General features: G+C 51.0%; 1 protein-coding gene across 1 annotated transcript in view; it reads right to left on the bottom strand.

Moving 5' to 3' along the window:
* LOC102574376 (C-signal) overlaps positions 1-26,979 on the bottom strand; it is a 48,754-nt gene that overhangs the window by 5,382 nt on the left and 16,393 nt on the right. The gene's annotated exons all lie outside the window — the stretch shown is intronic.

The raw sequence follows: 26,979 nt of genomic DNA, 5'->3' as shown, positions 1-26,979 counted from the left end.
GCCATCCTGGATCACACAAATGGTTCATCTAGACCAATATCCTGCCTGGCCCTGCAGCCCCTGCACCACCTCCTCTAGAACCTCTTGTTGAGGTTCTGGCTGCTCTATTCCCCTCACCAGTTTATTTATGCATTCCTCATCCACGGCCCCACCAAGTCCTGGGTCCTCCTGGTCAACCTCCTCCTGGCCCTGGTCAAGCTGGCTGTATATCTTGGAACAGAGGAAGGAGGCTCTGGCTGGAAGGGTCCCTGGGGACTGTGGGGCTACTTTTCTTTCACGTGTGAAATCCCGTCTCCAGGCAGAGTATCACTGGGCAGTGTCCACTGGCTCCTTGGACTTGTTTCAGGGCCAGTGAGCACTATCCAGCATGCTCTGCTTGGTGTCCAACTTTGGCACACTGGTTATTAACCTTTGACCTCCACTCTTGTCCCCATTTTCATGATTATTTGTCCCAAGTAATCTGTAACATGTCATTAGTGGCCCCCCAGTACTAAAGGGGACTTATAGTTTCCTTAGATTTAATAGATTTCATAGACATTAGGGCTGGAAGGGACCTCAGAAGATCTTCGAGTCCAGCCCCTGCCCCAGGGGCAGGAAGTTAGCAGGGGTCATAGGATCCCAGCAAGATAAACATCCAAATGTCTCTTGAAGGCGTTCAAAGTAGGTGCTTGAACCACCTCCGACAGCAGTCTATTCCAGACCTTGGGGGCTCGGACAGTAAAGAAGTTCTTGCTTATGTCCAGCCTGAAACAGTCATGGAGGAGTTTGTGACTGTTCGACCTTGTCATCCCTTGGGGTGCTCTGGTGAACAGACATTCCCCAAGTCCTTGGTGGACTTGGGTCCATGTTTTTCTTTGACCTGTTAAAAGTCCTGCCTGGCCCTGCAGCCCCTGCATTGCCTCCTCCAGAGCCTCTTGCTGAGGTTCTGGCTGCACTTCTCCACTCACCTATTTATGTACTCCCTGTCCATAGCCTCACCAAGCCTTGGGACCTCCAGGTCAAACTCCTCCTGGCTCTGGCTAAACTGGCTGTATATTTTCCTAGGAAAGAGGCTCTGGCTGGGAGGATCCCCAGGGATTGTGGAGCTGCTTTCATTTCCCTCATTCAATCTCATCTCTGGGAAGAGTATAACTGGGCAGTATCGATTGGCTGCTTGGACTTGTTGGAGGGCCAGTGGGCTCTGTCTGGTGTGCTCTGCTCAGTGTACCCCCTTGGCTCATTAGTTATTAACCTGACTTCCACTCCTGTCCCCATTTTCTTTATTATTTATCCCAAGGAATTAGTAACATGTCATTACTGGCCTCTGTTATGAAAATGAGCTTGTAGTTTTCCTTGGCTGCCTGGGCCCGTGATTTCCGTTAACATATGAAAAGTCCTGGTTGGCCCCAAGGCACCCAGAAAGCATCTTATATAGAGGGGTGATGTAATGAGCCTAAGCTCTGGTGGGGCAGATCCAGTCGCAAGCCCCAGCTGGAACAGATCAGGCAATCAGGCTGAGTCATCCTTCAGGAAGTAGGTTCCAGGCACACTGGTCTACATGAGCTCAGACCAGATAGCAATAGGTTCTCTAGAGGAGCAGACAGCCTTGCTGTGCCTCTGGCCTGCTTGGAACTCCTAAATCTGATTCTGTGCTCTGAACCATGGGCAACTGGTGCCATCTGAGTCAGGTGGGGCACGTGCCCCCCCAGGGACCAGTCAGTGACTGGGGGGGAAGGGGGGGGCATGGCCTGCAGCCAGTCTCACCGACCGGAAGGAAGGGGGTTCCCTTGTGGCCAATAGCACTCACCTGAAAGTGGCCATGGTGCTCCCAGAAGCGGCCACAGCCATTTCCAGGAGTGCCGCAGCTGCTTTATCCACCACTTCGTTTGTGCCGGTGCTCGCAGGGGGGGCACCAGCTCTCCTGGCTGCCCCCCCGCCCATCGCCTAAGCAAGAAGCATGGCCTGACAGGGGGTGGACATGCACCCTAGTGCACCCCCTACATGTCGCCAGTGCTCTGACCCTATGACTTGTGACTCCATGTTCTGAACTTCTGGCTTGGACTCTCCTCTCTTCCTCCTTGCTCCTGCTTCTGTCTTAGACCTCCTGGCCTGGATCAGTTGCACCCTGACCAAACGGTTCTTTAAGCTGGCAGAATTTCCTCTGCTACAGCTGTCAAGGACTGAATGAGACAGGGGGAGCTGAGGTGAACTTGACTAAAAAGTTGGGCTTTTGTCAAAACTCTGTTCTCAGTGGCCAAGCAGAAAATGGTGGGAAAAAGTTTGGGGCTAAAGGACTCTTTTGTAGGTGTAGCATCCCAGCTGTATCACACCCTATATCAGCTGTTCCCCAACTGTGAGTGGCAACCCCAAATAGGGTCACAACATCAGCAGATTGGGTCATGATAAACATACCCCCTGAGATTTCTGCATTCACAGTAGGGTGTGGGGCTATAGCCAGGCTGGACCAGCTCTTGGCAGGAGCCACCTCTGTAGCCCAGCAGGTGGGTCCCAAAGTGGGAGGGGTGCCACACCACCATGGTCACCAAGGTGAGGCACGACAACAGTGGTGGTGAAGAGTTGTGCCCACGCTGCTGCATAATGGGCAGGGGGCACCTCAGCTTGGCAGCCATGGCGGCGCAGTGCTCCCTCCTTCCTGTGCCAGGTCTTGCTCACTGGCTCGCGGAGCCCCAGGGGAAGGGCAGCAGGGTGGGGAACCCCAAGCCTGTAGCAGGCAGCTCACATCCTCCCCCAACTTTGACTCTGCTCTTGCAGCGCTGTTAATGGGGAAGGGGGCATGGCAGGGAGGAAGCCAGGCTCTGCGCTGCACTCTGGCCGCAGCAGCCACCACCTCCTAAGGGTGGCAGCTGGGGCTCAGGCATTTCTGGAGGGGCGGGGGGTTATGGGCCTTGGCCCTGGAGCACCTAGGGGGCAGGAGGCTGTGGGTGGGGAGTGAGGAGCAATGGCAGGGACAGGGGGCTGTGGGTGAGGAATGAGGAGCTCCTGGGGTTGTGGGGGGCTGCAGTCTGGGAGTGAGGGGTCATGCTGAGAAAATGGGGTTATAAATGGGGTTACACTGAGGAAAAGTTTGGGAAGCACTGCCACATATAACATCTCCATCCTAAGACTCATGCCTTCCTCTACTACTTCTAATTCCCACACTGTGACCTCATCCCCTCCACCTCTCACTCCTGCTGTAGCACCCAACACCATTTATTCTCTCCCTTCACTTCAACCCTAGGCTGTTCTCCCTGTATTACCCTGCCCACCCCAGCAAACATTTGTTTTCATGGTTGAATGTCTTTTTATAAATTGTGACTGCACCTGAAGAATGTCTTGCATTCAAAAGCGTGTCTAAGCCTATCCCAGATTTGCAGCTGGTCCAATAAAAGATATCACTAAGAAATTGTTATGTCTAGCATACTTTGGAAGGCACTGAACATGAGAAATGAAGCCAAGATTCAAACTCAGGGGTTTTACATGAACTTTCTATTTTGACTCAAGTCCCCACCCAGAAACCTGGAAAACTAAATGATACCTGGATGTTCTAAAGTGAGCAAACAACTCCATTAGTGAGCAATAATAAACTATAAACAGGGTTTAATAAAGAGGAAAAGGGAGCAAACCCCAATAAAAGCTTAATCTATGTGTCTAAAACCACAAAACCACAAACTAAGCTAAAACCACAAACAGTCACCAGTCTACCACGGTCACCACCAAACAAACCCATTTGAGCTCCCATTTAGCCCAGTCTGCTGGGAAGTGAGACTCACCCCGGGCTGCTATCTGAAGGCCACCTTTACCAGACAAAGTGGTATGTGTTGGGTAAGAACAGAGGCCCATCCCAGAGGCCTCTGCTGCTCGTCACTGTTGTTGCTATGCTCTGGGGACTCTACCACCAATGCCAGCCAAAGCAGCAAGTGCTGGGTAGGGACTCCCAAACTAGAGTTTGTTGCTGTTCTCTTCCTCCATTGGAGCCACCACTATTGGTAACTACTGCTCTTCACTGTCATTAAGGGTTGCCACTGCTGGGAGTTACTGTTGCTCTTCAGGTTGCTTGCAACCCCAGCTCTTTTAGACTCTGACCTGCAACATGCTGAAGGATTTTAACTCTTCTAGCAGGTGACAGGTTTCTATCTAGACCTACTATAAAAACTTATCCCCAAATACTCTTTCTCTTCATGGAAATGGATGCCTGTAAGGTTTGACTGAGACAGTCATCCTAAGTAAGTATTGCCAGGTCAGGGAGCCACTGGAGTGAAAGCCAAGGTCATGTGGGTTTCAGTCCTCATCAAGGATATCAAGATGAGGGTTAAGATAAGACATTCTTCAGGTGCAGTCACAATTTATAGAAAGACATTCAACCATGAAAACAAATGTTTGCTGGGGTGGGCAGGGTAATACAGGGAGAAGAGCCTAGGGTTGAAGTGAAGGGAAAAAATAAATAGTGTTGGGTGCTACAGCAGGAATGAGAGGTGGAGGGGATGAGGTCACAGTGTGGGAATTAGAGGTAGTAGCGGAAGGCATGAGTCTTAGGATGGAGATGTTATATGTGGCAGTGCTTCCCAAACTTTTCCTCAGTATAACCCCATTTATGACCCCATTTCCTCAGCATGACCCCTCACTCCCAGACTGCAGCCTCCCACAACCCCAGGAGCTCCTCATTCCCCACCCACAGCCCCCTGGCCCTGCCAGTGCCCCTCACTCCCCACCCACAGCCTCCCACGCCCCCTAGGTGCCCCAGGGCCAGGAACTACAGCCCCCTGCCCCTCCAGAAGTGCCTGAGGTCCAGCTGCCACCCTCAGGAGGCATTGGCTGCTGTGGCCAGAGTGGAGTGCAGAGCCCAGCTTCCCTCCTGCCATGCCAGAGCAGAGCCCAAGGTGGGGGGGGAGGATGAGGGCTGCTTGCTACAGGTTTGGGGCTCCCTGCCCTGCTGCCCTTCCCCAGGGCCTCTGCGGGCCAGTAGGCAAGACCTGGCTGGGAAGGAGGGAGGAGGGAACAAACACTGTACTGCCATAGCTGCCAAGCTGAGGTGCCCCCTGCTCACCACTCAGCAGCATGGGTACAACTCTGCACCACCACTGCTGCCGTGCCTCATCTTGATGACCATGGTGGTGTGGCACTCCCTCCCACGATGGGACCCACCTGCTCGGCTGCAGAGGTGTTTCCTGCCCAGAGATGGTTCAGCCTGCCTGCAGCCCCACTACCCACAGTGGGTGCAGAAATCTCAGGGGGTATGTTTATCATGACCCCATCTACTGATGTTGCAACCTTATTTGGGGTTGCCACTCACAGTTGGGGAACCGCTGATATAGGGTGTGATGCAGCTGGGGTGCATTCCATCTACAAAGGAGTCCTTCAGCCCCAAACATTTTTCTACCATTTTCTGCTTGGCCACTTAGAACAAACTAAGTCTTTCCAAAAGGCCAGCTTCTTAGTCAAGTACACCTTAGTTCCACCTGTCTCATTCAGCCCTCGCCAGCAGTAGCAGAGGAGATTCTGTCAGCTTAAAGCATCATACCCATTTTCATCTTCTGTTATATGACATAGGTCCTCACCCCCATAGGACTGACCAGCTTGTATTGCCAACTGCTCCAAGATACACATAGCAAAAGCAATCAGTAGGGTTTAAAAAAATAGCAAAAAGCTTTATTACCTAAACAAGATAAATCATAAAAGTTCTATATATATATAAAGGACTTAGTCTGTCTGGTGTTGTGTCTGTCTGTCTGTCTGTCTGTCCATAATGCTCTTGGGAGGAATGGCTCCCAGTGGGGTGTGGCTCCAGCCAGCGCTGCGTCTAGAATGATGGTCAAGAATGATGGATGGGGCTGGGCGTGGCTCCAGCCAAGTGGGCCAGGCAGAGCAGGCCAGGTGGACTTGAAGCCAAGGGTGGGGGTGGGGTAGCATGGGGCTGGACACAGAGCAGGGTTGGAGGATCGACACGTGGCTGGACATGGAGTTGTGGCAGCATGGGGTGGTGGATGGAGGCAGGCACCCACCACCCCACGCTGGGGGTGGAAAACGTGGGGCAGGAGTGGGGAGGGGCGTAGGGCCGGATGTGGAGTGGAGTGTGAGGTGGCACAGGGCTGGATGCAGAGTGGTGGCAGCACACGGTGGTGGTGGTGGATGCCGTATGCAAGCTTCCCTCCCCCACTCCTAGGAGATGGCAGCGGTGCAGCGTGGTGGGTGGTGGCACTCCCCCCCCCCCCGCCATCATTCTTGATGGGCAATTCACTAGTATTGACCTTCTATTCCAGCAGACAGACATAAGAACAAAAAATAAATTATAAGAATTAGATATGATCTGACCCTAGCTCTCTAGTGAGAAGTGCACAGTTGTAGGCAACCTTTTTGCTGCAGGCCACAATGACCCACCAGATCAGATGTGGCTGGACAGATGGATGATAGGACTCACACACAGCTGGCTCTTCTCCCCATGGTGATACAGGCAGAACAGCTACAGCTGAAGCCTCTTACCGTTGAAGGCTAAGGCCTGGAATAAGGTTGTGGTCAGGCATGAATGACGCATGCTCCTGGTGGCTGGGCGGGCACGGCAGTGGTGGGAGCATGGCAGCAGCAGCGGGAGCACAGCAGCAGAAAGCAGGGAGCTCCTGCAGACATCACTGGCACTGTCTGCAGTGGGGGTATGGGGTAGGTGATGAACGCTGACCAGGGGTCAGCGATCACCCGCAGACACTGCCGACAGCATTGGTGGCAGTCAGCAGCGATTTCTGATTGCCCGCAGATGCCACAGACAGTGTCGGTGGTGATGGTGGGGTCACGAGTGTAGGGGGTGCACTGCTGCCCTTTTTGTAGGGGTTGCACCACCATGCTCAAGGGGTGCATGTGGACCTGCGTGCACCCCCCACGCATCGCCAATGTGGTCAGGACAAGTAGTTGATATAGGCTGGGAGGCCCAACACAGGAACAAGAGCAAGGAGGAACATGCAAGAGGCTCCAAGCTAGTTTCAGAGTAAGGTTTAGGAGTCCTGATATTTACTTCCTGTCACAGAAAACCCAAATCTACACTGCTTCATTTTGGAGAAAATGGTATTCCTCCAACTTTTGCCAATGTGACGGGCTCGCTGCTTTTGCCTGGCAAGCCCAGCTTGGAGAAGTACACTTCGGATTGGTGGAACATTTCCACCAATCAGGTAACAGCTGGGAGGGGTTGCCCCACCCCTGCTCAGAGGGTGGGGGATCCAAGGAGCCCCTGGACCTGATTTAAGACTGCGTTTTGCAGTTCTGGCAGACTTCAGGGGCGGGGCCTCTGGTATAAATAAAAGCCCAGCGTGCTTAGCATGCTGGGTAGATGCAGCGAGGGATGGCAAGGAGAGAGGAGCTCCAGAGAAGACCATCATCTGGACCCTGCCTGAGCCTTGACGGTGCGTGGATTGGCTCATGGAGAGCCGGCCCTGGGAGCAGCTCAAGGCTGCTCAAGTTAGCACCAGCTCTAGGCCAGATAACCAGAGCCATGCAGTGTGGCTCAGCATTAAACTAAAAGAGCCCCGGTGCCCAGAGCAGAGCCCGGGAAGGGGAAAGACCCCTGGCATGAAGCTGGGGAAGCAGAGTCAGAGAGGGCTCAGCTCCCATAGGATCTCCCTGGGTGCCCAACAGGGGGCCCAGGGCCCAGAGGGAAGAACCTTCAACTCGAGGCCAATGGCTTCAGGAGGCCTGAGAAGGTGTGGGGACCCAGAAGCCAGATTGACAGCCCCCAGAGGAAGGACCGGGAGTTATCGGGAACCTGGGTCTTGCACGGGAGGTGCCCCCGGGCAGGGGACCCTGAAGGAAGTGGGCCTAGGGGGAGAAGACCCTATCCCATTTGAGGGACCAAGTGGTTGGAACCCAGATAGGGTGCGTATAGTATCTGGTATAGTTATGTTTCCTATTCGGTATCTATTGTTATTGTTATAAATAGTTGGGTGTATTAATTCTGTATAATGGGCTCTGTAAGGATGTCTTTATTAGCTAACCTACTTGTGGTATAAACTTGCTGGATTGACTGTCCTGGGATCCACCCCTCTTCTGGGCCTGAGGCATGGGTACTTACCCGAATGCCCTCCCTAGGGCCGTCTTCCTCCAGCTAACAGACATTTATATGTATATTTGTATCTACATCTGTAATTATATCTATTTTAAAGACTTTTATATAGATATGTTGGTAACTAAATAAATTGTATATAGTTAAGAACTTTGGGCCTGGGCTAACTCTATAGAGGAAAGAGGGATCCACTCGAAATTATGGCATCACTCTCACAGCACCCCCACCTGCCTACTCGTCCCATCCAATTGAGAATAGGGCACACCCTTGGGTGTACTTGGGTTACACTAACTACATTGCTTGGTCTCTATCAACAGATAATAATGTTATGTTATCATTCATGTGTTTGTATGAAATGTGGCATTTGATATAGAAAGTGGGTTTGTATTCTAGCAGTCTGACCTAATCAGCACGTTATCTGTTGGCTTATAGTCAACTCCAATGACAAATTACTTCTCATGAGAGACAATGGCTGAGCCCATATCAGATGGGTCTTCAACAAAACTCTGGGATCATCAATAGAGACGAGGAATATTTCCATGGAACCGAATAGAAAAGAAATGAGGGAGATAAGGACCCAGGTAATTTATGGAGGTAAGGCACCCAGAATCAGAAGAAGCAGGGAACTGAGCCTGAAAGAGGATAAGGATCACCTGAGATCATCTGAGCTAGCAGATTGCTAGCTGCCTAAAACAGAGGGAACTCTAGGAAGCTACTTCAGGTTGTTAGGTAGTAGTGAGGTGTTTTTGTTTTATTTATATATATTTGCCTCCAAACTTCACACACTTTCCTATGGTTTTCCGTCTTATTCAATAAACCTATTCTGCCTTTTTACCTAACAGTTTTCTAGTGATAAGTGTAGTTTCAGGGCAGCTGGTAGCATCAGGCATTCTGTGTCTATGGGGAAAGCAGTTCCCAGGGTTCTCCTTTGCTAAACTTTAGGGTCCAGACAGGGTCCTAAACAGGCAGAGAAGAGTCACATGACCCTCACTCGCATCCCGGTTTTATTTTTCTGTTGCCCCACATCATCTATGGCACATGTCCAATACCTCCCTCTGTTAACAGGGGAGGCTAATTGTTACTCTATGGGCTTAAGGCCCATGACCCTACTCATGTGTCAAATACGTCAGTAAGGGTACTAAACACACAGAGAAGAGTCACAGAAAAGACTCAGACTACCCCAACTGGCAGGTTTCCCCTCTATGCCCAATCTCAGCATAATCACAGCTCTACCAAGGTGGTACATGCGATTCCCCCACTCTTCAGTACAGCTATGCCCAACACTAGCAAACAGAAATGGTGCATGTGCAAGTCATTCTCAGTGGCTAAGTGCCAGGTCCGGTGGAGGAGAGGTAAGGTATCTGAACACTTTCTTTCTTTGTTCTCAGGTATTTACCTTAACTCTTCAATTCCTGGTTTTCAGACGCCTGAGTTTACTTTGGAAAGGCCTCCCTGTGGTCTTTGCTGAATCTTTTGAACCACACAGATTTTTCTTGCTCTCCCCTTGGCCCTGCATATGTACCCCCATGTCTGTGCATGGGCCAGCTTCAAGAGGAAGGTTGGAGAGGAAGGTTGCCCTAGGAAATCCTTAGCCAATCAGTGGCTCTTAGAGCTGTTTTCTGGGATGTGAGAGAGACAGGTTCAAATCTCCTCCCAGTCATAGGGGAGGGGGATTCTAGAACCTGGGGGTCCCACTTCTCAGGTAAGTACCCTAACCACACAGATGAGCAGTAGGAAAGCTCTCCTCTGGTATCCAATAGCGGTTAGTCCCACTTTCCCTCTGACTACACTTTCTAGAACACACACAGAGTTATACACATACCTGAGCAATTCTATTCCACCATGGAGCATACACAGCCATAATGGAGCCTTCTGAGAAAGGCTTGACTGTTAGGCAACAAAGCTATGTAAAAGGAAACAAAATCTGAAATCACTGCCTCCTGCTGAGGTTCTGGCTGCACTGGTCCTTGCACCTTTTCATTTACACACTCCTCATCTATGACCCCAGCAAGTCCCAGGACCTCTTGGTCATCCTCCTCTTGGCCCTAGCTAAGCTAGCAAGCTATCTGACCAGAAAGAAGGCTGTAACCAGGTGTACCCCTGGGGATTGTGGGGCTGCTTTCCTGTCCCTGGTCCATTCACATCTCCAGGCAGAGTTTCACTGTCCATTGGCTCATTCAAGGGCCAGTGGACACTGTCCAGTGTGCTCTGCTTGGTGTGCCCCCTCAGTACACTCATTATGAACCTATGACCCTCACTCCTGTCCCTGTTTTGTTTTTCTGTTGCCCCACATAATCTATGGCACATATCCAATAGCTATGACCTTACTCATGTGTTAAATATGCCAGTAAGGGTGCTAAACACACAGAGAAAAGTCACAGACAAGGCTCAGACTACCCCTCCATCTGGTAGGTTTCCTCTCCATCCCCAATCTTAGCATAATCACAGCTATGCCAAGTTGGTACATACAATTCCTCCACTCTTCAATACAACTACACCCAACACTAGCAAACAGAAATGGTGCACATGCAAGTCATCCTCAGTGGCTAAGTGCCAGCTCCGGTCCAGGAGAGATAAGGTTGCACTGCTGTGTATATGAACACTCTTTTTCTTTGTTTTCAGGTGTTTACCTTAACTCTTCAATTCTTGGTTTTCAGACGCCTGACTTTACTTTGGAAAGGCCTCCCAGAGCACATCCAGACAAGTGCATATGTGTCTCTTGCAGCATCTCAAAGCAGTTTGACATGCCACAAGAGGCATGCTGGGAACAAAAAAATGTTCCCTGTGCTGCATATTTACAGCACAGGCTCTAAATATGATACCTGGAAATCCAGGTATTAGAAAAAAAAAACCTCACAGGGAAAAAAGGGGGACCCACCCCACATGAGCAGCCCCCCCACAGCCCACCAACCCCCACAAAACCTCCCACAATTCACCCACAAACCCCACACCAACAAACCACCTCCACAAACCCCTCACTCACATACCCATCCACAAACCCCAAACCCCCACACAAGCCACATACCCTCCAAACCTCAGCTGCAAAAAGCCCAGCCCTACACTCCACACCCCTTCCCCCCACAAACTCCACATCCCCCCCAAATCTCACACCCTGAGTGACAGACGGCCACATGGGATGGCACAGGACCTGCTAGCAGGAGCTGCAGCTGCAGGGACAACTGCCACACTGCAGTCCTGCCCCATGCCTACAGCAGTACTGGTACATGCAGCCCCAACCGGGGGGGTGGTCCTGGTCCCGGGAACCACTTGGGAGTATGATGGACTGGGGGGAGCAGTGGAGGTGACAGCAGGGGTGTGTGAGAAAGATGGGGGTGGGGGAGCACTCTGAGTATGAGAGACTTCCAGAGCCAGGCTTAGAGCCCCCTCCCCTGCCTCCCTAAAGCAGCCTGTGCAGTAGGATGCTGGCCTAGGAGAAAAGGGCTCAGCTCAGTTCCTGATCCCCAGCTGAGGACTTTCCAGGAACAGCATGCGGCAGGGGGCAGAACAGCAAGTGCTGGCAGTGCTCAGAGCCACAAAGCAGTGGGTGGGACAGCTACAGCTGGACTCATGACCTTGTGCTGGGACAGAGCTGCGGCTGGGAGGGAGCTAGTAGGGGCAGGCAGAGGCTACCAGTCAGGAGTGTGGGGGCAGGGGGGACAGGCTGTGGGTTGAGAGTGAGAGGCAAAGGCAGGGGCAAGGCACTGGCATATCAGTGCTGCTCAGCAGCGCGCATCCTGGTGAGCAAAGGGGGTAGGGGCAGCTCTGATTTTTCTATGACAAAAAACCAAAAGGAAATGCCGAAGTGTATAGATACTTAGAATCCATTTTATTATGATGATAGAGGCACTGGTAGGCTTCCAAATTGCTTTAAACTTGTAAATATAGATAGCAATGAAACATTGCCCAACTGACCTCTCTCTATATCAGCGTTTCCCAACCGATGTGCCGCAGCACACTGGTGTGCCATCAGGCATGTCCAGGTGTGCTGTGGCATTTTGCACTGCAGCCACACCCCCTGCCTGCTACTGCTGTGGACACAGATGGATGGGGAGCATGGCTCCAGCCAGGCAGGGGGCATGGCTCTAGCGCCAGATGCTGTCCAGCTGGCTCCCCTTCCTCCAAGTTGGTGTCCAGCTGGCCACACACCCCCCTCCCTACCCCCCTGCTCCATGTCTAGTGTGCCGCGGTAGTTTTTTATTTAGGTAAATAAATAAGGGGGGCAAAAAAGGTTGGAAAACACTGCTCTATACAGTGGTGTTTCATTTTAATAGTAAAAGAATGTGGATTTTGGGTATTTTAATGAGAGAATTTGGGCTTCTTATCAGAGAATTTGCAATTTTTAACACCAGAATCTCTGTTGGTGAGACAAGTGGCAAGACCCGGGCAGAGGAGCCTGTCCAGGGACAGCACTGGGGACCCAGCTGGAGGGCAGACAAAGTGGTTTACCTCTTGGCTATTTGGGGCCAAGAGGACACACTTTGACAGTTCAAAGCAGGCCACCACAAGGAGCACATCTTCTGGGCAATAACTGCGCAGATGGCAGAGCAGGGGCACCAGAAGACATGACAGTAGTGCTGCCCGACAGCCAGCTGAGCAGCCATGGCCCACTGGCAGCTGTCTTAGAGGTGCAGGAGACTCTGCTGTAGTGCCCATATCACAGCCTAGGCAGCCATGCAGTCCCCATACAGGTCTGGCAGACATGCAGCCACGGGGCCACAGGTCGAAGAGTGGGGATGCTGTCACTGGTGATAGCAGGTCACAGCCAGGCAGCAGCCCCCACTGCCAGACTGCTGCAGTGGGTAGAGAGTGCAGAGCCACTTCAGGTTAGGGCTGCTTCAACAGTCCAGCTAGCACAAGGGGTAGTTTCCCCAGATACCAAGTGGCCAAGCCTCAGAAGCTCCTGTCTATTTGTATCTTCCAGTGGACATGGGCCTGAAGACCCCCCTAGTAAACTAATAGCTCCCACTGTGTGGGAGCAAAGAGTGAAAGATATAACTAATATATTTGGGAGTGGAGAGGGGTGACAACTAAGGAAAAAACAAGATAGGAGTGAAGTGGGGATCAAAATGTGAAAAGAAGGGTTCCAGAGGGGGACACTGAGCAGAGCCCCCCAAGCCGCACCCACTGGTCCTCAAAGGCATCTAAGGAGCTGGTGGATGCTGGTGAGTGGTGCTCTGCCCACAAACATGCATGGACGAGTGACAGGAAAGTGGCCCCACCATCCCCAGGCACCTTCCCAGCCAGAGCCTCCTTCCTGGTCATGTACAGGACCCACTTGGCTAGGACCAGGAGGAGGTTGACCAGGAGGTCCTGGGACTTGGTAGGCCCATGGATAGGGTACCCAAAAATAAAAAGATGAGGGTGAAATTCATCCAAAACCTCAGAAGGAGGTCCTGGAAGTGGAGATGGAGGTGGAGGGGCTGCAGCCTGGTGCACTCGAGCACATGAGTGCCAGGGTTTCCCTCTGTGCGCAGAAGGGGCAAGAGACTGGGGTGTCCATGAAGCTCACCATATACATGCCCATGGCAATGGCTCCATGAAGGAGCCACCAGCTGAGGTCCCCAGTGGCTCATGAAATTTACAACCTTGCCAAACAGGTCTTGATACTTGGTGTCCGGGTGGGACACGAGGGCGGCACGATGGATCAGGCGGCACATGAGCGTGTAGAGGTGGTAGTGATGGACAGTGGAAAAGCAGACTGGTTTGGCATCCTCCAGCTGGCTTAGGTGGAGCAGGGAGTGCCATGAGGAGAAGTCAGGCCCATGACAAACTCTGGTGGGCTGGAGGACATAGGGGGTGGGAAGGAGAGGTCGCACAGGACCTGTTCAACAAAAGCAAGCATGCTGGCAGGTGTGGGAGCACCCCTACTTAATGTGACTCTATTCACAGGATATATGTTATGGAGCTCCCTGGAGTAGGTATATTAAGGATGTTCCAAATGAAATTTATGGGAGAATTCTTCTTTTGTCTAGTTTGTCTGCCCAATCTCACCTGCCATGACTTTGTGTACTTGAGAAAAAAAAGAAGGAGGGAGGCTAGCCCCCCTACTTGGCTGCTACCCATATGGGATATGCTGGTCATGCTGGTAGTCAGGCTGGGTATACATAGATTTATAGATTCTAGGGTCAGAAGGGACCTCAATAGATCATCGAGTCCAACCACCTGCATAGGCAGGAAGGAGTGCTGGGTCTAGATGACCCCAGCTAGATGCCTATCTAACCTCCTCTTGAAGACCCCCAGAGTAGGGGAGAGCACCACCTCCCTTGGGAGCTCGTTCCAGACCCTGGCCACTCGAACTGTGAAGAAGTTCTTCCTAATGTCCAGTCTAAATCTGCTCTCTGCTAGCTTATGACCATTATTTCTTGTAACCCCCGGGGGCGCCTTGGTGAATAAAACCTCACCCATTCCCTTCTGTACCCCCATGATGAACTTATAGGCAGCCACAAGGTCGCTTCTCAACCTTCTCTTGCGGAGGCTGAAGAGGTCCAGATGCCCCAGTCTCTCCTCATAGGGCTTGGCCTGCAAGCCCCTAACCATACGAGTGGCCCTTCTCTGGACCCTCTCCAGGTTATCCACATCCTTCTTGAAGTGCGGTGCCCAAAATTGCACGCAGTATTCCAACTGCAGTCTGACCAGCGCCCGATAGAGGGGAATTATCACCTCCTTGGTTCTGTTCGTCATGCATCTGCTGATGCACGATAAAATGCCGTTAGCTTTTCTGATGACTTCATCACACTGATGACTCATGTTCATCTTGGAGTCCACTAAGACTCCCTAGGTGCAGCACTTTGCATTTCTCCTTGTTGAATTGCATTCTGTTGTTTTCTGCCCATTTGTCTAACTTGTCCAGGTCTGCTTGTAGTTGTTCCCTGCCCTCTGGCATGTCTACTTCTCCCCACATTTTTGTGTCATCCGCAAACTTGGACAGAGTACACTTCACTCCCTCGTCCAACTCGCTGATGAAGACATTGAAGAGTATTGGTCCAAGGACCGAGCCCTGCGGGACCCCACTGCCCACACCCTTCCAGGTCGATATCGATCCATCCACTACGACTCTCTGGGTGCGACCCTCCAGCCAATTCGCCATCCACCGGACTGTGTAGTCATCCAAGTCACAGCCTCTTAACTTGTTCACCAGTATGGGGTGGGATACCGTATCGAAGGCCTTCCTGAAGTCTAAGTATATGATGTCAACCCCTACTCCTGCGTCCAGGTGTTTTGTAACCTGGTCATAAAAAGAGACTAGATTAGTCAGGCATGATCTACCTGCTACGAACCTGCTTGTTCCCCCTCAGCATAATTTTTCCTGCCGGGCACTTGCAAATGTGAGCCTTGATAATTTTTTCAAAGACTTTGCCAAGGATGGAGGTGAAACTGACTGGCCTATAGTTGCCTGAGTCCTCCTTCCTCCCCTTCTTGAAAATGGGGACCACATTGGCCCTTTTCCAGTCCTCTGGGACCTGGCCCGTGCGCCACGAGTTTTCAAATATTCGCCAGTGGCTGTGCAATGACGTCAGCCAGTGCCTTCAGTACCCTCGGATGGAGCTCATCCGGGCCTGCCGACTTAAATGCATCCAGTTCCTCCAAGTGCCTCTGCACCATCTCAGGGTTTACGTATGGTAGTCTGGCGCCCTGCTGCTGCCTCTCTACAATCCCAGTGAGAGACTTGTCTTGCCCCTCACTTAGTAACACTGAGGCAAAGAACTCATTGAGGAGTTCAGCCTTGTCCCCCCTGTCCGTCATCAATTGCTTATGCCCATCTAGTAGGGGTCCTATTCCTCCCTGGGCCTTCCTTTTACTCCCTATATATCTAAAAAACAATTTTTTGTTATCCTTAACTTGGGATGCCATCCTCAGCTCCATGGTAGCTTTGGCCCGTCTAACTGCCTCCCTACAAGCGCGAGCAGAGGAGGTATACTCCTCTTTGGTAATCTCTCCCTGTTTCCACTTTTTATATGCTCCCCTTTTAGCCCGTAGGCTGCTCTGGATTTCTCTGGTCAGCCAGGGAAGCTTTCTGGCCCCTTTCCCTCCTTTTCCTCGCATCGGGATCGTCTCCCTCTGTGCCCGAAGGATCATTTCCTTAAGGCACAGCCACCCTTCCTGGGCTCCCATCTCTTCAAAACTCCTACTCTGCAGTGCATCCTTGACTAATCGCCTGAGTGCATTGAAATCAGCTTTCCTAAAGTCTAGCACTTTCACCCTACTAGTTACCTTACCCACTCATCATCTTATGATGAATTCTATTATTTGGTGATCGCTGTCCCCCAAGTGACCACTGATCTGTAGGTCTCCTACCATGTCATCCCCCGTTGCCAATACCAGGTCCAGTAAGGCATTGCCCCTAGTGGGACCGTGTACCTCCTGCGTCAGATGGAGGTCCTGTACACAGGATAGGAACCTGCGTGAACGGTGGGACTTTGCTGTCTGTGTCTCCCAGCAGATGTCTGGGTAGTTTAGGTCCACCATAACTATCGCCTCCCTAGTTTTTATGGTCTCCGAGAGCTGCCTCAGGAGCCCCAAATCTAGCTCTTCCCCTTGGTGTGGGGATCTGTAGCAGACCCCTACCACCAAATCCCTTTCTCCTTGACCCCCATGTAACCTAACCCACAATCCTTCTACTTTCTCCTCCTTCGATTCCATCTTGATAAGGGTCGATGTATATCGCTCATTGACATAGAGCGCCACCCCTCCCCCTCTCTTCCCCACTCTGTCCTTTCTGTACAGTTTGTAACCCTCAATATGTACCGCCCAGTCGTGGGAAGAATCCCACCAGGTTTCTGTTAGCTGTACTAAGTCGTAGGTGTTTTCTGCAAGCAGGAGTGCTAGTTCATCCTGCTTGCTCCCCATGCTCCTAGCATTAGTGTATAGGCACTTGAGCCCTGTGACTGGTGCCTTTGCTGCCCCCCAGCTCTGATGCCCAAAGGGCCCCTTATTGCTTACCTGTGCTGTACTGCTGGCCGCCCCATGGATTGCAGATTTCTGATGTTCTCCTTCTTCAGGCTGGGCTGTCCGTGTGGGTGCCACATGGTTTGGTGGTCCACGGCTTCCCCCACCCTCATCTTCCCCTCCCCCCGACGAGCCTAGTTTAAAGGCTCGTCGTGAGTCTCATAAGCTAGGCCTGTGCGAGTAGGCAGCTATTCGATCTGGCTTTGAATCCTGCCACTTCGGATGCCAGGGATTCGATCTGGAGCTCTGGACCAGGTTCTCGCTTTGATCCAGCCGAAGGGGCTCCAAAGCTTTGGAGCTGCCTTGGAGATCCGGCCATAGGGTATAATGGAGAATCAATTAAATATTTATTAATTTGTTGTTTTTTGTCTGATTTGCATGAAACTTGCAGGGGTGGTAGCTTCTGCTGAGATCATGAAGCCTGCCAATTTCAAGAAGATCAGTCTAGGGGTTTGGGGGGAACTGTACCCCAAATTCTTGAAAGCAAAACTCATGTCACATGTATGTATTACACCACAGGGGGGTGAAAAACTGCAGGGGTAGTGGCCCCTGCTCAGGCCACAAAGTCTGCCAAGTTTCAAGAAGATCGGTGTAGAGGTTTTGGGGGAACTTTACCTCAAGCTTTGGACAAGCAAAACTCGTGACATGGGTGACACTGCGTCTGTTAAGGCACAGCAGGGTGAAAGCTGCAGGGATAGTGGCCCTTGCTGAGGCCATGATGCCTGCTAGCTGTTGAGGAGCAGGGGGGTTCTGGGGCACTGTACCCTTAGCTGCTGATGGGCAAAACTTGTGCCATGGGTGCTTGTGGGACTGATGGTGTCTGTCTTGGGGCAGTTGATTGCCTGTATTGATTCTTTCCTCTCCTTAGTCTGGTTTTGTAGGTGCTAATTGATGGCAATTAACTGGCTACATTAGCTAGGTCCTGTGTATTGAGCTGGTCTCTGAGTGAATCATGATTGAATGGTAACTGGTACCACAGTAGCTTAGCAGCCAGGCCTGCAGTAGTTCCCCCACCCCCTCCTCCCCCTGCCCCAAGACAGACACAGTTGCACAAGCACCCACGTCATTAGTTTTGCCTGTCAGCAGCTAGGGGGGTAGGGCCCCAGAACCCAGAACACCTGCACTTGTCTCCTTGACAGGCTTCATGGCTGCAGCAGGGGCTACCATCCCTGCAGCTTTCACCTTGCTGCACCTTAACACACAGTGTCACCCACGTCATGAGTTTTGCTTGTCCGCAGCTTGAGGTGCAGTTTCCCCCAAACCCCTGCACCAATCACCTTGAAACTTGGCAGGCTTTGTGGCCTCAGCAGGGGCTATCATCTCTGTAGTTTTCACCCCACTGTGTTTCATAGTTTCATAGTTGGTAGGGTCAGAAGGGACCTGAGCAGATCATCAAGTCCGAACCCCTGCCATGGCAGGAAAAAGTACTGGGGTCAAACTACCCCAGCAAGGTGTTCATCTAACCTCCTCTTAAAGACCCCCAGGGTAGGAGCCAGCACCACTTTGCTTGGAAGTTGGTTCCAGATCCTAGCCGCCCTGACAGTGAAGTAGTGCCTCCTGATGTCTAGTCTGAATCTACCCTCTGCCAGCTTGTAACCATTATTTCTAGTCACTCCTGGTAGTGCTCGAGGGAACAGGGACTCCCCCAATGTCTGCTGGTCCCCCCTGACTAGTTTTAACAGGCCACTAGATCCCCCCTCAACCTTCTCTTGTGGAGGCTGAACAGGTTCAGTTCCCTTAGCCTCTCCTCGTAGGGCCTGCCCTGCTGCCCCCGATCATGCGGGTGGCCCTCCTCTGGACCCTCTCCAAGTTGTCCACATTCCTCCTGAAGTGTGGCGCCCAGAACTGGATGCAGTACTCCAACTGCAGCCTGACCAGTGCCGCATAGAGGAGGAGGATCACCTCCTTGGACCTACTCAAGATGCATCTGTGGATGCATGACAAGGTGTGGTTGGCCTTCCTGACTGCGTCCCCACACTGCTGGCCCATGTTTATTTTGGCATCAATAATGACTCCAAGATCCTTTTCTGCCTCTGCACTGACGAAAAGGGAGTTCCCCAGCTTGTAGGTCTGCTGCTGGGTCTTCCTTCCCAGGTGCAGTACCTTCCACTTGTCAGTGTTGAAACCTATCCTGTTCTCACCTTCCAACCCCTGTAACCTGTCTAGGTCCAATTGCAGCCTATTCCTCCTTTCTAGCATGCCCACATCCCCCCACACCTTAGTGTTATCCACAAATTTGAACAGGGTGCTTTTTACCCCCTTGTCCAAGTCACTGATGAAGATGTTGAACAGTGTGGATCCAAGGACCAAGCCCTGGGGGACCCACTGCCCACATCCCTCCAGGTTGAAAATGACCCATCCACCACCACTGTCTGGGTGCGGCCCTCCAGCCAGTTAGCAACCCATTTGACTGTGTAGGTGTCAGCACCACAGTCCCCTAGTTTTTTAATGAGAATGGAGTGAGAGACAGTACTGAAGGCCTTCCTGAAGTCCAGAAAGACTCCGTCCACTGCTACCCCTGTGTCTAAGGATTTTGTGGCCTGGCCATAGAAGGCCACCAGGTTGGTCTGACAGGACCTGCCTCTAATGAATTCATGTTGGATGCCCCTAAGCATAACCTCCCCTGCTGGTCCCTTGTGGACATGTGCCAGGATAATTCTCTCAAAAAGCTTACCCAGGATTGAGGTAAGACTAACTGGCCTATAGTTTCCTGGGTCCTCCTTCATCCCTTTTTTGAAAATGGGGACCACATTGGCCCTTTTCCAGTCATCTGGCACCACACCAGAGCACCATGAGTGCTCGTAAAGCCGTGTCAAGGGTCCCTCAATGACCTCTGCCAATTCCCTCAGCACTCTGGGGTGGAGATTGTCAGGACCAGCTGATTTAAATACATCCAGTCCCTCCAGAATTCCCTGACTAGATCCTCACTGACCCTAGGCCTGGGTGCGCCTCCCCTGGGGCCTGAGGGGGTCCTGGCAGATGGGCTGATTCAGTCCCTGCTTAGGAAAATGGATGCAAAGAAATTGTTGAACAGGTTAGCTTTGTCATCTGGTGTGACAACCAGATTTCTTAGCGTGTCTTGCAGAGGCCCCACATTACCTGGTACCTTCTTTTTGCCCCCTATGTATTTAAAAAAGGACTTCTTTTTGTCCTTGATCCGGGTAGCTAGTCCCAGTTCCATCTCTGCCTTGGCCTTCCTGACCGCCCCCCTGCAGCCTCGAGCAACCAAGGTATAGTCCTCCCTGGTGATGGCCCCTCCCTTCCATTGGGTGTATGCCTCCCTTTTAGCTAGGAGATGTTCCCGTGTGCTTTTGGTGAGACATGGGGGCTTTTGCGCCTTCTTGCCCCCTTTGATCCTTGTTGGGATTAACTCCCTTTGGGCTTGGAGGATTGTCTACTTAAGGAACAACCACTCTTCTTGGACACCCGACTCCCCTCCCCTCCGGGACCTCAGTACCTCCCCGACTATTCTCCTTACCTCATTGAAGTCCGCCGTCCTGAAGTCCAGGGCTGCTGCCTTGCTGCAGGCTTTAGCCACCTTGCGCTGGATGGTGAATTCCAGCAGGTGATGATCGCTGTCGCCCAGGTGGTCGAGTACCTGTAGCCCCCTCAAGAGGTCATCACCTGTGGCCAGCACCAGGTCCAACAAGGCGCCTTCCCTGGTGGGGCTGTGCACCTCCTGGGTTAGATGGAGGTCCTCCATCTTGGCTAGGAACCTACGTGAGCGGTCAGACCTGGCTGGCTGCTCTTCCCAGCAGATGTCTGGAAACTTCAGGTCACCCATGATGACCACATCTTTTGACCTAACTACCTCTGTGAGCTGACTTAAGAATTCCCGGTCTAGCTCTTCCCCTTGGTTGGGTGGTCTGTAGTAAACCCCCACCATTAAGTCCCTTTCCCCTTGACTTCCTTGTATTCTAACCCAGAGCACTTCAGTGTGCCCCTCATCTGACCTTGTGCTACTTGATGAGGATGTGTATTCCTCCTACATGTAGAGCGCCACACCCCCACCTTTCCTCCCTGTCCTGACCCTCCTGTATTGCCTATAGCCCTTGATATTCACTGCCCAGTCGTGCGTTGGGTCCCACCATGTTTCTGTGAGCCCCACTATGTCTGGCTTGGTGTCAGCTAGCAGGAGGGTAAGTTCCTGCTGCTTGTTCCCCATACTACGTGCGTTTGTGTAGAGGCATTTGAGGCCTCCTGAAGATGTGTGCACTGGCCCCCTAATCTCAGTACTGCCCGGGCCACTGTTGTGTTATAATACGTAGAAGTGACATGAGTTTTGCTTTCAAGAATTTGGGGTGCAGTTCCCCCCAAACCCTGGCACCTATCACCTTGAAACTTGGCAGGCTTTGTGGCCTCACCAGGGGCTACCACTCCTGCAGTTTTTACCCCCCTGTGTTGTAACACATAGACGTGACACAAGTTTTCTTTCAAGAATTTGGGGTGCAGTTCCCCCCAACCCCTGCACCAATCTTCTTGAAACTTAGCAGGCTTCATGCTCTTGGCAGAGGCTACAATCCCTGCAAATTTCATCCAAATCAGACAAAAAACAACAAAGTTATAGATATGTCATTGTTTCCCCATTATACCCTATGGCCGGATATCCAAAGCGGCTCCGAAGCCTTTCCAAAGTGCTTCAGAAGCTTCAGACTGCTTCAGAAAGCCTAACAAAGCCAGCGCTTTGATCCAGACAGTCAGAAAGAAAGACATATAAGGGTGGAAGACTGGATCCACCGCAAAGGAGGAGTATTCTCCACTGTCCAGAGCTGCAGGGAGTGAATCAGGAAAGCCAAGGCTGTGACTGAGCTCCAACTGGCTACACATATCAAGGGTAATAAGAAGTCCTTTTTTGAGTATGTGAGGAGCTGGAGAAAAAGCAAGGGTAACATTAGACCCCTGCTAAACCATATGGATCAACTGACAACCAACGCCCAGAAAAAGCCAACCTGCTTAATGGGTATTTTACGTCGGTTTTTCACCAGCCCCAAGGGATGGCCCTGCTCAATACAGTATGTGATGGCCAGGGTGAGGGAGAATCATTACCCTTCATCAATACGGACCATGTGAAGGAACACCTTGAGAGGCTGGGCACCTTCAAGTCAGCTGGCCCAGACAGTTTACACTCCAGGGTACTTAAGGAGCTGGGAAGCATCATAGCTCTGCCACTGGCACAGATGTTTGAGAACTCGTGGTGCTCAGGCGAAGTGCCCAAAGATTGGAAGAAGGCCAATGTCGTACCTATCTTCAAGAAAGGGAGGAAAGTAGATTCAGGGAACTACAGGAGCATCATCCTGACCTCTATCCCAGGGAAGATTTTGGAAAAAATCATCAAAGAGACCATTCTTGACAAACCGGCTCATGGCTACATTCTGAGGGATAGCCAGCATGGTTTTGTTGTGGGTAGGTCTTGCCTGACCAATCTCATCTCCTTCGACGACCAAGTGACATATCACCTGGACAAGGGAGAAGAGATTGACATTATATATCTTGATTTAAAAAAACCCTTCAATCTGGTATCCCATGATCGTCTCAGAAAAATTGGACAACTATGGCCTCGGCTACATTATAGTCTGCTGGCTGGGGAATTAGCTCCAAGGTCAGACCCAGAGAGTGGTAGTTGATGGAAATAAATCATCATGGTGTGCCATGACCAGTGGGGTCCCCCAAGGTTCTGTCCTTGGGCATCTTCTCTTTAACATCTTCATTAATGATGTGGACATTGGTATCAGAAGTGGACTGGCCAAGTTCGCCAATGACACCAAATTTTGGGGTAAAGCGTCCACACCTGAGGACAGGATGGTGATTCAGGCTGACCTTGACAGGCTCAGAAAATGGGCAGAAAAAAACCTGATGGTGTTCAACACCGAAAAATGCAAGGTACTCCACCTTGGGAAGAAAAGCCTACAGCATGCTTATAGGCTCGGCAGTCCTACGCTTGCTAGCGCCACGGCCGAAAGGGACTTGGGGGTCATTATTGACCACAAGGTGAATATGAGCCACCAATGTGATGTTGCAGCTGATAAAGCAAGCAAAACTCTGGCTTGCATCCATAGATGCTTCTCAAGCAAATCCCAGGATGTCATCCTCCCACTGTATTCAGCCTTGGTGAGGCTGCAGCTGGAGTACTGCATCCAATTCTGGGCTCCACAATTCAGAAAGGATGTGGAAAAGCTTGAGAGAGTCCAGAGGAGATCCACGTGTATGATTTGTATGATCAGAGGCCAGGAGAATAGGCCCTATGATGAGAGGCGGAGAGCCATGGGACTCTTCAGCCTGGAGAAGTGCAGGCTCAGGGGGGGACCTGGTGGCTGACTATAAGTATATAAGGGGTGTGCATCAGGATCTGAGGGAGTGCCTGTTCACCAGGGTACCCCATGGGATGACAAGGTCAAATGGTTACAAACTCCTCCAAGACCATTTCAGGCTGGACATAAGAAAGAACTTCTTTACTGTCCAAGCCTCCAAGGCCGGGAAACAGACTGCCGCCAGAGGTGGTAGGATCACCTATTCTGGACTCCTTTAAGAAATGTTTGGATGCTTATCTTGCTGGGATCCTTTGACCCTAGCTGTCTTCCTGCCCCTGAGGCAGGGGGCTGGACTCAATGATCTTCTGAGGTCCTTTCCAGCCTTCCCCTCCCCATGAGCTCAGGGGACCCTGCCCCCAAACCAAGTTTGGCGGGTCCTGGGGAGGGCAGAAGCAGCCAAGGGGAGAAAGGGAGTGGGCCCCCCTGCCTCTAGTCATGCCCCCACTGTAGCTACCCCACTCTCCCAATCCTCACCTCCACCTACTGAAGCCTGTCCACCTAAGAACCACCCTATGGCTGAGTGGGTGCAGGTCCCCGCTGGGTGCAAAGCCAAGAGGAAGGCCCGAGCTCAGCTCTGACATGGAGGACCTCCCCACATACACCCTCCCAGGAACATCACATGGAGAGAAGGAGTGACCCAGCTTCTGGGATCCTCCCCAGACATGCCCAACACCCCACCCCCCCGGAAAGATCAAACAGGTAATCTCTGTGAAGGAAGCTTCGGGGATGCTGGGCAGTCCAGAGCAGGAGCTCATGGAAGAATCCCCTCATTCTTCTGGCCAGGGCCTAACCCCACAAAACCACGAATGCCAAGGCTGAGGCCAACCCAATGGAGGCTTAGGCAGCGGAGACCTCCAAACTGGGGGAGACAGGATTCTGGTGTTACAGCTCTGCCCTGCCATCTTGTGAGGGAACACCGCCCAGACCCTTACCCCCACCCCCGTCCCAAGGGGCGGCAGAGGTCTCCCAACCCCAGCCAGAGTCTGGGGCATTAGCAGACCAGGGGGTTCAGATGATACCTAAGGAGCCCGCTGAACCCCAGGCCCAGAAGGAGGACACCTGAGAACCAGCAGCTTTCCCCTCAGTTCAGAGAAGGTGGGACGTGGGGAACGTGCGCATCCAGCTTTTTTGCTGCAGCTATGCTCAGGGACACACCCGGAAGAGGGAGGCAGTCCAGGAGCAGCTCGAGCAGGAACTGCTGGAGCGGGAGAGAAGCCTGGCCACCAACCCAACCAACCTGTCCCTCTGTGGAGTATGTCGGGAGAGGTGGGAAGAGCTTCATGCTCTGGATGACCACTGCTCCCATGGTGCTTTTGTCCACTTGCGTGTTCAGCTCCTTTAGGAGATGGACCATGGCTCCCGCTTCTTCTATGCCCTGGAGAGGAGGCAGGGGGCCAAGAAGTACATCACCTGCCTTCTGGTGGGTGATGGCACCCCCTCATGGATTCAAGTGAGATTAAACACCACCCAGGGTTTTTTAAATAGTGCACCTGGGAGCGATAAAGTCCAGAGCAACAAGCTCCAGAGTTTATTCATGTGCATTAACTGAATGTGTAGACATACTCAGTGTCTCCTAAATCTAGCCTGGGGAAACAAGGAGATTTGCAAGGGGGAGCAGATGGTCAGGTCAACCAGAGGATAATCATTTTCTGCAGAAGGTAAGAATTGCACAGATTTAGAGCACGGCATGCAAATCAGTCTTTTCCATTTTCCTTGCAGGGAAAGAAATGCATCTAGTGGGATAATTCAGAAGAGGAATGACCCCAGGCATGACAGTAATCAAGTAGAAAACCATACTAAGCTGCTGAAAGAGAGCTTATCTGGCTATTGAAGGAAAGCAGACACGTGGGCATTTTTACATATGTATGCACCGCAGCGCTGGGTGCTTTTCAAAGCACTCAGCACTGCGACACTTGCAATTATATAAATGGCAAAATGCACATCAGCAGACAGAAAATGGTAGCGGTCTACTTTTGAACTAAAACACATAGAAGGTGTTTTAGTTCAAAAAGTTCACCACCGCCATTTTCTCTGTGCGGATGTGTATTTCACCACTTATACAACTGCAAGTGATGTAGCGTGGTAGTCATCAGCTCACATGTGGAGCAGACGTGATTAATCAAGTCTGTTCTTATGTGCTGGATCTCTGGCATATCGCAAAGCAAAAAAGTATGTGTATAAATGCCCACAGTCCCAACAAACTTTTACCAGTGCTGCTGGGTGTGCCTATGGAAACAAGGGAACATCAGCAACATCTGTGGTAGAAAAAAAAGCAAGGAGTATTTCTGAATCTGTTATTAAAAATAAATCTGGATGAGAAAGAAAGGTATCAGTTACTGATCAATGTACACAAGTTGGAAAGAAAGCAGAGAATTTGCATTTTTTGCCAGAGTTAATAAGGATGATAAATCCGAGTCAGGAGGTAAAAAATCCATGTTTTCATTGAATTTGGCTGGAAATAACTACCTGATTATTCTTTCAGATGAAGGAATTGCAGCTAATTTGGGCTTTAATGATAGCAACAATGAGAAAATTCTTGTGTACCTAACATGAAGTGAATTTTCTCAGTGGTTGGAATAATGCCACTAGTACTGCCTACAGGATGGTAACAGCACAAGTACTAACTAAAGAGGGTAAGTGACCCAAGCCAAGAAGCACATGTTTTTCTAGGTCTTATATTTCTGGAGATCACAATGCAACTGATTGTATGTGTGGAGAATTGATCATTGTTCTGTTCTGATCACAGGTGCAGAAAGAAATGGTTCCCTTATGCAAGAAAGATTTTGTAGAAATAATCTTTTTCAGCCAGAGGTAAGTAGGCATCTACTTTCTCATTGTGAAGACGAATAAATAAATGGATCTATTTCTCCTTTCAGGTGAAAGGAAGGCAGCTCTGAATTTCATGTAAGGATGATGTATCACTGGACATGAAAATGGAAAGTATCACTGAACATGAAAATAAAGGTAGTCATTAAGGCTACCTACCTATCACGTGTGGAACGAGTCCAACTGGTGGAGTAACTAAGGACAAGCTATTCATGTAGGTAAGGTCATGGAGGAAGAGGAGCATCAGTCTCTGTATTTATTAAAGACAGCAGGCTTTTCTCCAAACATGTTTTAAACAGTGGAGCTCTACAACATTGCAGACAACCCCTGACAAGAGAACAAGGCTTTTGAGTCTGTAATTCAACGTTAACAGAATGAGAAGTAACCTAATTTCCATGTAGATGATCACAGAGATGACATGAGTTAAAAGTGGAAAAATGTGTCCCTCACTGACAGTTACTGGAGCTCAAACTTCAAAAGATGTAAGCAGAACAGAGATATAAGCAGAACAGATGTAACAGAGACTGGTGCCTTTCCAGAAGTCATCAATGAGGCCAGTACGTTGATGTCAGGAGGTAAGAAAAACACATGTTCATTGAAGTCAAGGGGAGTTAAGCGATCCAATTATTCTTTCAGGTGACAGGAATGCTGCTGATCTGAGTTTCCATAAGGAAAAGTGATTGGCAGTGATTATAATATCAAGTGCATTTTCTCAGTGGATGGAACAAAATCACAGGTACTGCCTACAAGATGGTAACAATACAGCCAGGAGGTAAGGGATACTCTAACTCTCACTGGGTGCATCTACATGTGCAATTAACGTGCAGCAATTAACTCTGGCACATATGTGCTAGAGTATATTGCTTCTGGGCACCACAT

The sequence above is a fragment of the Alligator mississippiensis genome, chromosome 10, assembly GCF_030867095.1.
Source record: "Alligator mississippiensis isolate rAllMis1 chromosome 10, rAllMis1, whole genome shotgun sequence".
Taxonomy (NCBI): domain Eukaryota; kingdom Metazoa; phylum Chordata; order Crocodylia; family Alligatoridae; genus Alligator; species Alligator mississippiensis.
The sequence above is the reverse complement of the archived record's forward strand: the minus strand, read 5'-3'. Positions and strand labels throughout refer to the sequence as shown.